General features: G+C 36.6%; 1 pseudogene; it reads left to right on the top strand.

Annotated features, from left to right (window-relative positions):
• Positions 1-14,893, top strand: part of LOC102862286 — a 55,741-nt pseudogene that overhangs the window by 38,663 nt on the left and 2,185 nt on the right.

Raw genomic sequence — 14,893 nt, 5'->3', positions numbered from 1 at the left:
CTGGGATAATCGGGATGGGAGTGTCAGAGACAGTGCGATTGGCACAGGACAGAGCAGAGTTTAGGGCTGTTGTACATAGGGTCACTATGAGTCACAGGCGACTAGATGGCACATAACAAAAAACAACATAGTACTTGAAGCATTGCCATTGGTATTTATTTCAAATGCCAGCAGAGTCACTCACCATTTAAATAATTTCCACAATTGACATCCGTGGAAATGTTGTTATTGTTGTTAATGTGCCGTTGAGTCACTTGAAACTCATAGTGACCCTATGTACAACAGCCCTATGCCCTGCTTTGTTCTGTGCCAAACTTATTGTCTCAAACATACCAACCCCAATTACCCCAGTCATTGAACCAATCCATCTCACCGAGAGTCTTTCTTGTGCTGTCCCTCCACCTTACCAAGCATTACCTCCCTCTCCAAGGACTCATCCTGCCTTACAACATGTCCAAAGTATGTCAGAAGAAGCCTCAAAATCCTTGCCTCCAAGGAGCAGCATGGTTTTACCCTTTCCAGCATAAATCTGTTTGTTCTACAGCAGTCAATGGTTTATGCAATACTCTTCTCCAGCTCCACGTAGTCCTCAGCAGAGAACTCAGTAATGTTAACCACAGATTAGAAGAATCTGTACTCAACTAAGGAATATGCAATATTGTAGTTCACTTGTCATCTCACTTCCAGGAATGCACCATCTCTATGTACATGCAATATCATCTACAAATCACATTTGGATATCACTTAAAATTTGGTTCTAACAACTGCTTCCTGGTCAAATTATTTTGCATTACATTGGACAAGTCTGCTTCAAAACAACTCTTGTAGGTACTAAAAAGCAATGATGTTATCCTGAGAATTAAGATGCGCCTGACCCAAGTCATGGTATTTTCAATCATCTCATATGGAGGCAAAAGCTGCATGATGAATAAGGACCAAATAGTAGTTGAAGTCTTTAAATTATGGTGTTAGTGAAGAATATTGAATATACCGTAAGATTCAATTTGTTACTATCCTTAGCAGAGAGGTTGGCAAGACTTCATCTGAGGTATTTTAGTGCTCTGGATGTGTTATTAGGACAGACCAGTACCTGGAGAAAAAAATATAATATTTGGTCAAGTAAAAGATCTCTGAAAAAAGAGAAATACCCTTAATGTGATTGACTGATACAGTGGCTGTATCAATGGGTCCAAATACTGTCATTATTGTGAAGACGGCACAGGAGCAGGAAGTGCTTTGTTGTACATAGGACCACTGCAAGTTGGAGGCAATGTGGAAGAGCTTACCACCACAACAGTTATAAGGAATAATAAAGTTCCCAGAAGAAATCACAGGAGAATATATTTGAGGAATACTAAGAGTTCTTACACGCATCCTAAAAGTACACTAGAGAGGAAAGAAAAGATGGACAAAATAGAACTTAATAATTTTTAAAACTTCTGTTAATTAAAAATCAACATTAAAATAGTGAAGACAATCAATAGAGATAAAATATTTACAATCCATTACCTGATTAAAAATTCATATTCAGCATATATACTAGAAAAACAAATCAAATATACAAATAATCTCTAAAAAAATATGAAACTAGACTATTCAATAGGAAAATTGCCAGAAAGTCATAAACCTGCCAGGAAGTCATCCATGAGTCCATTCTGATTCAATGGCACACCACAATAACAATATATTAAAATTGGGCAAGACAGACTTGACAGTGTCATGTATTAAACATGAATCATTTTAGGGGAAAACTATATATCATGAAAACAATTAAAAGTAGATATTAGATTGTAAAATTTAGTACCAAAAAATTACTGAGAACATAGGAGCAGAAAGTTAGTGAATGTTACTTAGCCTTGAAACCTGAAAAGGCAACTTTAAAAATAATTTCTTAAAGAATTCTAGTCTTTTTCTTAATGAATTCTAGTATTACTTCTGTTTGAGCAATGCTTTTAGCAGATCTCTAGTTCAGGTCAATCTTTCCAACTATACAATTACATGCTACAAATTCTCATGTATTTTATTATACTATTGTATCTGCTAAAAAAAATAAAATCTGTTTTCTCTTTCTCTCATCTCTGCAAATATCAAAGACTTGTTCAGATGTCATCTTCTCTGCCCCAGATTTTCTGCAACTGAAATCACTATTTCTTTTGTTATTTTGTGATCTGCCCTCTATGGTTTACTGGACTGTTTCTTATGTCAGCCTAACTTGTCTAACATCACCTTGCACTACACTCTCTGAAAAGTAAGAAACATGTCTTACTCAAATTTTATCCCTTGTGTCTTCTAGCAGAGTATCTTTAAAATATTAAAAAGATTGGAGAGATTGGAAAGAGAGAGAAGAGAGGAGAGAGGAGAGAGAGGAGAGAGTGAGAGAGAGAGAGAGAACGAATGAGAATATGAATATGAATATTGATTGGGCAATTTGAACAATGAAACCTCTCAAAGAACAAAAAGATGAAGTGACCCCTACCATCATCAATAAGAAAATGTTAAGGACTCAGTATCTACATAAGGTACCTTTGGTTTATTGTCCCCCGGAAAGTTACTTCTCTGAATTTAATCTTGAGTTTTTAAATATTGCTTAACCACTAGAACTACATTCCTTCTTCCAAATACTAGGGGTGATGGTAAAGGCAATAAATATTTATGTGACATCACCACACTGAGCACCTCAATTTGGAAAAGTTATTCATCTTTAACAGGAAAGTGTTTTTATTCTTTAACATTCTGCTACTTTGGAATCTATAGCCTTGCTTCTGTGGTTGACAATGTTTTGCCCCATAAAGCCCTTCATGAATACTAACATTATGAATCAGAAAGCATCCATGTGGTAAACGAAGAGGGGTCTGACGCAAAGATAAAATAAAATGGGAATGGAAATAGGCCTTCTTAAAGAGTGGAACAGCTTCATATGCTAGTTGGGTATTGGAATTCTATAATCATTTTCAAAGTTCACCTGAGGGCACCAGAGATTGTAGTATCTATGACATAGTTTAGCAAATTTTGCTGGTGTTCTTGTCCTTATTCTACAGCTAACGTGAGACTTATCTATAAAAGTTATAGACAAATCCTTTCCTAATAGCCTGAGATCTAATTAAAAGAATCATCTACTAGTTAGTTCATGAGACCAACTAGCAAAAACATAATTCCATAAATTCCAAAACTGTCAGCATTGGGAAAGTCCTTGTCAACCTAGAGACTAATTGCTAGACTAAATCTAAATAGAAACCCTATTCCCTGTTCAAGGATCTCTAGAGTATTGTGTTGTACTACAAACCAAAAGGTCAGTGCGTTGAATACAATAGCTGCTCCACTGGCTATGGATAGGCAGTTTCCTCCCACAAGATTTACAGCCTTGGAAACCCAGTGGAGTTGGAATACACTCAACAGTAGTGGGATTTACTATTAAGTTGTTCATATTAAAGGCTAATCTCTAGCTCATACAAATGGGAAATTTAATCCTTGCCCCCTGTGTAAGGGGGGGGGGGTAAAAAAGGACAGAATCAAAGCAGTTTTATTTTCATGAGGCTGAAATATAGCAAATGGCATGGTAGAGAATGATATTTTGTGAACGGGATGTTGCTCAGTGGAAATAGCATGTGCTATCCAGCTGCCATGCCTGAGTTCCTTTACTTGTAAATCAAGCTACCTCACTTCTCTGGATTTCATCCTTTTTTTTTAAATTTCATCTTTCTTATCCAATAAACTTGGAATAATAATATTTAAATCACAGAATAGTTTATCCCACAGTGTAGTTGCAAAAAAAATAATTTTAAATGAAACAATAACAGTGCAAGCTGTGTGAAAGGTGTTTTCTGAATGTTAGAAAATAAGATAGCCTTTCTTTTTATAATAGCTATTGACTATGTGAAGGAAATATTAAGTAGTCACTCACCCATTCCCCTGCAATGCTCTCACCTTTATCTTTCTTTTACAAGGAAAAAAAGTTCCTAGGGTTCTAGTAGTGTCACATTAAAGAGAGGAAGATCTGGAAAGCTATACAAAGTGAGGGACTCCAGAGAAAAAGAAAAGATACATCATTTCATCTTCTACTGTTAAAACGGAAATGGTTCTTATTCAGTGCATGTGTTTTGAATTTTAATTTTGACATCTAAGTATTACACATTATATGCAAAACTCCTGGGACCTTCCAGGATAGATTTCCCTATAAGGTGGATGTTTTTTTTCTATAGGGAATACAACAAATAAGAAATTCTTCCTATTTCTAAAAGCTGTTGACTACCCAAAGGAAGCATTAAGTCATCACTTACCTACTCATTGTAATAGAGTCAGTTCAGACTCATAGTGACCCTAAATTAGGCTCCATGTCTATAAATCTTAATGGGGAAAGACTATCTTTCTACTGTATAGCCTAGGGTGGATTTGGATCCATTTTAGTCCTTTTGGTTAGCATTTAAACACGCTAAGAAAACATTATCAGAACTCTATATGAAATATGTGGATGCATAAATATATGGCAATAGAATGTAAAAAGAGAGAAACTGTCCTTAATTAAGATGGTGATAGAGATGAGGCAAAAGAGGATTCAAGAAAAGTAAATCAGAAATATTAAGTATTTGCTAGAGTAGAAGGATAGAAGGATGTAGAGGGGGAAAGAGAGAACACAAAACTGTAGGTTTGAGAAGAAAGATTGATGAGAAGTGAGACATTCAGTTATCCTATGGTCATTACTTCAGGAAGGGCTATGTCCCTAAGATGTAAACTGCCTCCACACTCTTCCCTGTGTAGCTGTTCACTAATGTTCTTAAATCTGTGCACTTTTGTTTTTAAAGAGCTTCTCTTGACACGTGTGTCACCACTGAATATCTCACTGTGTTTACTTAGCCTAGTTTCCCTTATTATTCAAACAGAAACAGAATTAAGGGACTAGGTGGGCATTCCAGGCAGGGGGCAGTCCACCAAACTTATATTTAAATATTTATCAAACATCTAGTTGTTGGAGGTGGCATGAAACAATTTTTCTGGTAAGATAAATATTATTGCTACCTGTCATTGAGGGAAGCCCCTGTTGATTGAGGGCTCTCTGAATGAGCTTAAAAGGGGGGAGAGGAAGAAAGAACTATTAATTTTTTTAAGTTTATTTTTTGTTGTTTTTTTTAAGAATGATTACATTTTAATAAGTGAGAATTTTGGCAGCATAATCCATATGGAATTCTACTGCTGACCCAAAGGTCACACCTCTATGGAGGTTCAAATCTATCAGCAGCTCTGAGGAATAAGGATGAATCATCTCATTCCATACAATTTACAACCTTGGAAACCCAATAGAGGGTCAACTATGAGTCAGTTCTGACTCAACAGCAAAAAGTGAGTGAATTACAAATGAGGTATGAATATAGACATATGCTGTCAGATGCTGATTCTCTAGTTGTGAGGTGCTGTAACGCTGATTTAGACTCAGCATATCTTCTACAGGCTTAGTTTTCTACTTCATGTTGATTGCCATCGAGTGGAGCACAACTCATAGCAACCCTATGAACAAAAGGCCTGAAGCCTTTCTATAACTATCATCATGTATCAAAGTTCATAGCGTTTCCAGAAGCATGTTGTTTATGAAGGGGATGCCACTCCTTTTACGACACCCTGTATTTCCAGTGTACCAGTAAACATTCTATCTTATGTTATGCATGACGACTCCATGAGTCAAGGACTGACTCAATGGTTATTAACAACAAAGAACTCTTTTACTTCATCCATACTAAATTTTTTGTTCAGTGTCATCAAGTTGCCTTTGATTTATAGCAACTCTATGAACAACAAATGAAAATCTTGCCCTACCTACCCTGCACCATCTTCATAATCTCCGCAATGCCCAAGCTCATTGTGGTCATTGTGTCAGTCTATCTCAGGGAGGGATTGCACTAAATAGATGTTGAATAAATAATTTTGAATAGTTTCCACACACTTCCCTCAATTCAGTTTGTGTTTAGGAAATAAAAGAAAGTAGTGAAATACTCAGAAGTAATGCAAAAATCAAGAAGGGGAGAGCTGAGGGATTTAAGAATTTGTCTTTTGGTGTTCTAAAATTGTTAGCTTACTTCTGCAGGATGAGCCAACATAGTAAAACTCAAAAGAAAGGAGGAACAACCATGTGTTAATAAACAAGGATTTGAAATAATGCTTGCAGGTTCAGTCATGCGTAACAATGCAAAACCAGAACAGACTTGAATTTAAAAATGTTGAGCCAAAATGATAGTAAGACAAGAAGATTTATAAATTGATTCCCTGCTGGAAACTTAATCTGCCTCTTAGAAAGCAAAGGAAGCTTTCACATTGCATATTAAACCTTTTGACTGGTAGAGTTTGAAACAACCATGTTTTGTTTTTTTTTTTAGGTGTGTGTTGTTCTCCACAGTCCTGGTAAGAGCCCAATCTTCCGTATCAGGCTCCTGAAAGGGCTCACTACACCTCTTGTAAGTCTGTCATTCTAAAATGTTTACATTTTACATTCCTATTCCAGTTATTCTACTTAACCCATTTTATATCTGTTCTGATTTTAGTTCAGTGACCATGACTAGGCTAGAAAGGGTGAGAAATTCATGACCATGACTGAACTGGTGATGAATTTAAGAAAAAGAGAAAGTGATGATCAATGTTAAATGTTGCAGTGAGTCCAGTGAGTTCAAGACTGAAATGTTTTCATGTGGTGACAAAATGCATTTTGGTGAAGAAATTAGACCTCAGTAATACCATTGATTCAGTGACTGGGGTTATAGGATAGGTGTGTCAGAAACAATATGATTGGAACAGGACAGAGCAGGGTTTAGGGCCATTGTACATAGGGTCACGATGAGTCACAGGCAACTTGACAGCACATGACAACACCATCACCACCACAGATTACTAGAGAAGTTCATCTGAGTCAGAGAAGGCTCCATCTGATGTTCTCCTCTCTCAATATAAATGCTTACCCTGGATGAGTTAATCTCTATCTCTTATGTCAACTGTCTTTTAAGTGAGAGTTCACTGCTATAGCCCAGGTATTTCTCTTTCTCAATATTCTTCCCTTCGTTTTGTTGTTTGAATAAAATTTATAATTCTCATCCAGCTTCAGGCCACTATTACAATAACTTATCAGATATTTTCACTGGCATATCCCATGAGACATTCTATTGCATTGTTTTCACTATGGAACAACAGCTTTGCTCTGCATAATGTCTATTTGGACTACAGCCCAGCATATATGCCTGTAGGGCATGGAGGAGAGACATGATTGAAATATCTCCAAGAGGCCAGCTGGGTTATTGAGGCCTGAATGAAGCCTTCAACCTGTAGTGTTATGAATTGGATTGGGAGCTGCGATGGACTAGTGGCAAGAAGCTACACTGAAATCTCAAAGGCACTCAGTTTTAAGTACACCAGCTCCTCTGTGGAAAAAGGAAGAACAGTCTCCTTCCATGTGATTAACTGACTCTGAAAACCTGCCAGAGGGTCAGCTCTGTGTTGTTTTTGACTCTAAGATACTCAACAACAACAACAACAACAACAACATCCTAAAATTATGTGTCAACATGGCTAGGCCCTGATACTTGGGAGTAAGGACAATTCATTATGTGAGCTTATGTAATCATTGTGCATATTGTAAATCCTAAACTCTATAATATAAACAAAGTAGATTAGCTATAGTTGTGTCAATGAGATAGGATGCAATCCACAGAATTAGTCTGTGTTTGGAATACATTTCTTTTCAGTTATGAAAGAGATTACCTGAGCAAGCAGAAATCAGGGAGACATCAGAATGTCCAAGAAAAAGCAGCCAGGGACAGAGAGCTTCCTTGTGCCTCAGACCCTTCCTGACACAGAAGAAAGGCAAAAAATATGGAGATCGCCAGGAAACACCAGGCTCACGTATGTTGAAAATAGGCAAGGGCTTTGTTCCTCAGAGGACAAATAGAAAAATTTAGGCTACTAGGCCCCTCAACCTGTGAAAGAATAATTTCCACCTGTGATATTTCTGCCATAACAGCACTAGATAACTAATACAGCATCAGCCACACCAGTATCTTTTGCATCCTCCTGTTGCTAATCCTTCCCTGACTGGACTATCTGAAGATTAGAACCTTCAGGGAAATGCTGGCATTTATTTGAGCTGCTCGTCTCTATCCTTTAGAACTTCAGATTACAATGAGGTTCCCCACAGAGGGCTCTGAGAGGCATGTACCAAAAGGCAGCCAACTGTAGGTGTGAATCTGAAAACCCTGAGGTTCTGGGAATTAACATAGAGCCAGAACATCTTGAATAGTCAAGAAAAGACCAAAATAGAAGGCAGATGGGACTCTGAATATTGCACTAGATACTGAGAATCAAAAAAACAAAGAGAAGAAAAATCAAGGAGTTAAGGAGCTAAATAGAAGATTTCTAAGGGCAGCTCAGGAATACAAAGCAAAGTAAAATGAAATGTGCAAGAGGCTGAAGTTGGAAAATCAAAAGGGCCAAACTCACTCAGCAATTCCTTAAGTTGAAGTAACTAAAGAACAAATTCAAGCTGTGAGTTGCAATACTTAAGGATGCTATGGTAAGAATATTGAGTAATCCAGGAAGCATTAAAAGAAGATTGAAGGAGTATACAGAGTTCTTGTGACAAAAAGAAGTGGCTGGCACAGAAGAATTTAAAGAAGTAACAAGGGGCAAGAGTGAGGAAGTACAAACTACTCTGAAGAATTTGGCAAAAAATAAGGCCCTAGGAATTAATGGAATACCACTTGACATATTTCAACAAACAGATGCTGCCCTGGACATGCTCATCAGGTATCTGGAGGACAACTACCTGGCCAACCGAGATAGAAACAGAAAAGATCTATATTTATTTCCATTCTAAAAAAGGTGACCCTAGAGAGTATGAAAAGTATAAAATAATATCACTAATATCACACGCAAGCAAAATCCTGCTGAAGATTATCCAAAAATGACTGTAACAGTACAATGAAAGAGAACTACCAGAAATACAACCTGGGTTCAAAAGAGGTTGTAGTACTAGAGACATTATTGCCAATGTCAGCTGGATCTTGGCAGAAATCAAAGAGTAGCAGAGAATTTTCTATCTAAGTTTCATTGGCCATGCAAAGGCATTTGACAATAAATTATGGCTAACCTTGAGGAAACTGGGAATCCCCGAAAACTTCATTGTGCTCATGTGAAACCTATACTCAGACCAGGATACAGTCCTCAGAACACAGCAAGGAAACAATTCATGGTTCAAAATCAGAAAAAGGTTGCATCAGGGGTGAGTTCAGTCTCCAGACCTTTTCAATCTAGAAGCAGAGCAGATCATCAGGAAGCTGGGCTTTATGAAGAGAAGTGTGGCATCAGGATTGAAGGAAGACTCATCAGCAACCTACGTTATGCAGATGATATAACCTAGCTTGATCAAACTGAGGAGGACCTGCAGCATTTACTGCAAAAGATCAAGGACTGTAGTCTTCTATATAGATTGAAGCTCAACATGAAGAAGACCAATTAACAGAACAATGATGAATGGAGAAGAGATTGAAGATGTTCGCAGTTACAGCTTACTTGACTCCACAATCAACAACACTCTTGGTACCAGCAGTCATGAAATCAAAAGATTAATTGCACTGGGACGTCTACAGAATACTGAAAAGCAATGATGTCAATCTAGAGACTAAGGTGTGCCTTATCCAGGCCATGGTCTTTTCAATTATTTGATATGCATCCGAGAACTGGATAATGACTAAGAATGATGGAAGAAAGAGTTTGAGCTGTGGTGCTGGAGAAAAGTCTTGAACATACTATGGACCACTAAGAAAACAAATAGATCTGTATTGGAGAGGGTAAAAACAAGTTTCTTCTTGGAGGCAAGGATTTTTAAAGTCTGTCTCACACACTTTGGGCACATGGCCAAGAGGCACCGATCCTAGAAGGACATAATGTTCAGATAGGAGGCGTAACAGTGCAGGAGAGGAAGACTTCGGATGAGATGGATTGATTTAGTAACTGGGATAATGAGGGTTGGTGTGTTGGAGTCAGTGAGACTGGCTCAGGACAGGCTTCAGAGCTGTGGTACATGGGGTAGCTATAAGTCACAGGCAACTTGACAACACATAACAACAACACATTTTAGTTGAATATATGTATATATATATATATATATATATATTATTATCTGTACATCACCCAAATCATATAACCTCCTGCTTCACACAATGTGTCATGAATGTTCAGCAATGGCTACCTGTAATCATGCTCCTCTCAATTCTCCTTACTTTTTCTTTGGGTAAAGAAAAGATACATTAACACCTCAGAATTATTAAAATCCCACACTTCACCCTGCCTTCCACATGCATCACTAACCAAGTGTTTTTAATTTGTGTAGACTCTTGATAGTTCATTAGGTTCTCTTCTCACTTGCATCTTCTCTTCAAATAGTTTTTTTTAACATCTTCATTCCCCACCATGTTTTTGTTCCTGTTTCCTAGTGCTTTCCCTTGCAAAGGTAATCCAATTCTGACAGTGATCTTTCTGAGATAAAAATTTAATAATTTGAAACTTAGATTCAAATTCCTTTTTTAGCATCAATAATTAACATGAGGGAAGGATAGAATGAAATCAAACCACTTCTGTGCCTTAACTTTTCTTCTGTACTAACAGATTATGCTGATTATCTTTACTGACAACAAAAGAACTTCTATGATGATTAATTTAACACATCTTTCTAAAAAATACATTCTAAGGATTTTAAATGTCAGAGAAATAAGTTTATGATACAGAGCTAAGTTTTAACTAGCAGAATATAAATTATATTTTATAGTATGCTACCAATAATGTTAAAATGTGTAATAAAAGTTTAGAATAGCATAAATTTTAATGGTGATCATCTCTTATTTCTCCTACTTCCTTCCATATATACTTTCTCCACTTCCTGAAGTGGAAATACACATGTAATGGTTCTAAAATAGAGTTAAAATATTCAACCTTTTAAAACTTCAGCTATCAAAAAAAAAGGCACTAGCACAAAAGAGAATTCCCAATATTTAAAAGACCTGATAAAACTCTTTCAGAGTAGGGAAGCTGGACTTCATTACTTACATGTTCTAAGGACAGAATCCTCCTGTGTACTTTTCTGAAAGCTAATGCTAAGATGTATTATCCATGGAAACTATAAAACCATCCTATACCACTTGGCTGAGAGTAAAAGCAGTGCAGAAGCATTAGACTACACTACTATGTGACTGGAAGATTCAGACCACAGTGAGGCACAATTGTAGTCCTTCAGTATAAAATCATGAAAAATGAAAGTAGGTATAAAATAAAACTCAATTTATATTTGGGCTTTAGCAGAATTGCTAATGGAAATGCAGCCAATAATATTCTCTATCAATTTTGTATATAATATCCAGGAGAACTAAAGAACAATCCCAGTAGACACTATTTGCATATTTTTTATTGGCAGCTCTGACTTTCATCAAAAGACTATTTTCTATCTGTCTATATTTTCAGCTTCTTAAGTTATCTCATTTAAAGAGATTATTTCTTTTCAATATTTTTACCATCTAAAAGAATAGACTCATAGCAATCATAGAGGCACAGATGATTTGCTTTGTTCTTCTCATTCACTCATAACAGTCTGCATACCAATTTTGTTAATAAAAGAAACTTAGTAAAAGCCTCTATTAACAAGATGGAGAAACTTAAAAAAAGCATTTTACAAGCAAGAGTGATTTTTAAAGCCAGACAACATTTGGCCACATTTTCATAGCCCACAAAAAATTGTGTTGCTCTTTTCTCTCCTATCATATATAGTGGTTCAATTCCACCAGTGACTTTTCAGGAGAAGGATATGGGTAGTCTCTTCTCATTGTGACTCACTGCTTTGGAAAACTATGGAAGGTCAGTAATGAATAGCTCAAAAGCCTTGTTGATCTGACTGAGTTTTGTATAAAAACTGAGGAGCTCCTAAGTGGCATTTAGCAGACAGAGGCCAGGGATGCTGTTAAACTTTCTGCATAACATAAAGCCATCCTCCTCAATATAGCATTATCTGACCCAACACGTCAATACTGACAAAACTGAGAAATTCTTAAATAATAATAAAAAATAATAAAACTCTCAATTTTGAAAACTGGTGGCCAAAAACCTGAAAGATCCAGATGATTTTTAGAATACCTGAACATTTTGCCAACTCCCAGTCATTTCAACACTACAGAAATAAAGTCCAAATACCTGCCTATGTTCCTCCTAATATGAAGTTTACCAGGATGCGAATTTTAAGTTTCAGATTCTGAAGTTTATGTTTGTTATTATACTTAAACCCTCAAATACACCTAAATAAATCAATAGCAAGCCAAAACAGGAAGCTCGTGCCTTGGGCTTTGGATTGGAGAACAGCAGGGTTTTTAGATTTCTTGTGTTCTTGCTGACCTTTTGTGAAATGATCTTTGAAATACCATCTACTTCTGTACTTGAGAATGGACTTTAATTTTTTTGGTTTGACTTTTGTAATGTATTAAGAAGATGGTATCTGACCATACTGTGCTCTGTATCTTTTTATAGCTCTGACCCTGAGCAATCCAAGCCTGCCTATCAAAGCCATTGCCTGTGCTCTGCTGTATACAAAGCATGTTATGCCTCTTCTAGATTTGCCCTCCCTTCTACCTTTGACTGAAAAACTGAATTTACTGAGCAAAATCTCAAAAATGTAGAGAATCTTCTGTCCTGGGGTGGGAAGATATCTCACAATTTGTCATATTTTTCTATTGCAATAGGATTTTACAACACTTGTTAGTACAGTTGTGAGGAAGTCCACATTTAATGCCATATCTTCTTTCATGAATTAATTTCACATAATCCTTCAATATTCTTGCTGTAGCCTCTACCCTATTATGCTATCAATAGCTCATTATTATTTACTCACTTTGTTTTACATACCACAGCATGAAAACTTATCCTGATGGATTTTGTTCATTTTCATCTGTCTGCCCAAACAGACATCAACAAGACACAAAACAGGTCTGGCTCATTTCTTCTTGCAAAGTTTAGTAGAACAAGGTCTGGACCACTAAAGGTAAACAATAACTTTTCATTGAAACAACGTACACCAAAAACATGTCTATTTGTATGAATTGTGCAATATAAAGAAATTCTTAGAATGGCTCCAGAGGTTGAGACTTATTTACAATAAACAAAAAGTACCCATCCCCTGAAATTATTGCAAGTGAACTGAATGTCAGCAAGAGTAAGAAGTGAGGTCAAAAGACATGCTTCCCAATTTTAGAAAAACTCAATCTTGTATATAATATTGTAGTATTGAATATACCAGAAACTGCTAAAAGAGCACAATTCTGTCTTAAGGAAATATAATCAGGTTGTGTCTTATCAGTAGGGATGATAAAACTTTGGCTCACATATGTTGGGAATGTTGTTGGAAGTAGCCAAACTTTGGGAAAAGACATCATGCTTGGAAAAGTAGAGAGTTACCAAAAATGATGGTGACTCTCAATGAAGGGAAATGACACAGTGACTACAATAATGGGCTCAAAACTGTTAGAGAATGTGAGGATAGTGCAGGATAGGGCAAAGTTCAAATCTCCTATTCAGAATGTTGCTACAAGTCATAGTTGGCATGGTGGAACCTAAGTGTAACAAAACATCTGACAAAAGCAGCTCACAGGTCATTTTCAAGAATTAGGAATGTTCTGTATAGTCAACAATTTGATCATCAAAGATATGATAAATGGTGTCTCAGTGAATATGTCTTATTGCTGTTGCCTTTTGAATGAGTCTTCAAGTCATGGGAACAAATTTATTCCCAGCCCTGCAACATGCACCCCTATGATCAGATTGGTTGTAGAGTGAACTTGTAATTAATATAATTTCATTCATTGATTTTTGCAGGTAGACTGTCAGGATATTATTCCTAGTTTAGAATCTCTGCTAAAATCTATTAAGTACCACAGCAATCCACAAGCCTCCACTGGCAGATGTTTGATGGTACAAGAGATGTATTGCTCAGGAATTAATTTGGAACTCTCACATAAAAGGTGAGAACTTTACTACTTAACCATTGATGCGCCCACCAAGCTATGAAAATTCTCCTTTACTTATAAAAAGAGTCTTTAAGAGCTTAAAAAGGATTAAGAATTTATATAGATCAAATATCTCATGTTCCAGATAAACCAACAGAATCTAGTAGATTTGATTGTCTAGTATACACACACACACACACACACACACAGAGAGAGAGAGAGAGACTGTGTCTTGTTTCAGAAATGATTTAAAGGAATTACCCCAAAAGATATTCAACCCAGCAAGAGGAAATAAATTAACTAAGGAAGATAAGACTAAGGTTAGTATACCACAAAACTGTATATACTGAGAACAGAGTTAAGAGTCCACTCACTTGACCACACACCAGATAGAGGCAGCTCAGCTGCCTGCCCAGGAAGTTGGTCTCTGGCTGCTATGCTTTTAAGCACCAAAAAAGACAATCCCAAACTTGAAAAGGAGTGGGCAGTGGTCATGCAAGATTCCTGCAAGGCTACATTGCAGCCAAAAGAGATGTTGAAGGACTTTTGGAAAGGGGAGCTTTTCCCTCTTCGAAGGCCCAGTAAGGAATCCTGGCATAGCTACTTGCCATTACCCATAAATAGAATACTTTAAATCTGTCACCAATAAATAACATCATAAAGATAAAGAACTATCAACAACCTACATAGACACAACAGAAATATCCTAACACATACTAAGAAACACCTCACATAATGTCAAGATAATAGCAGACTGCTCCAAACATTGTGAAAAAAACAAAGTAAGCCTTCTCCTAAAATACCCATCAACAAGTGAATAGATTGAGAAATTGTGGTACATTCACAAGATGGAATACTAGGCAGCACTCAGGAGAAATTATTTT

This window comes from Elephantulus edwardii, unplaced genomic scaffold (genome assembly GCF_000299155.1).
Source record: "Elephantulus edwardii isolate Elephantulus edwardi_28Jun2011 unplaced genomic scaffold, EleEdw1.0 scaffold00084, whole genome shotgun sequence".
Taxonomy (NCBI): Eukaryota; Metazoa; Chordata; class Mammalia; order Macroscelidea; family Macroscelididae; genus Elephantulus; species Elephantulus edwardii.
Note: the sequence above shows the minus strand (reverse complement) of the source record. Positions and strands in the feature narration are given on the sequence as shown.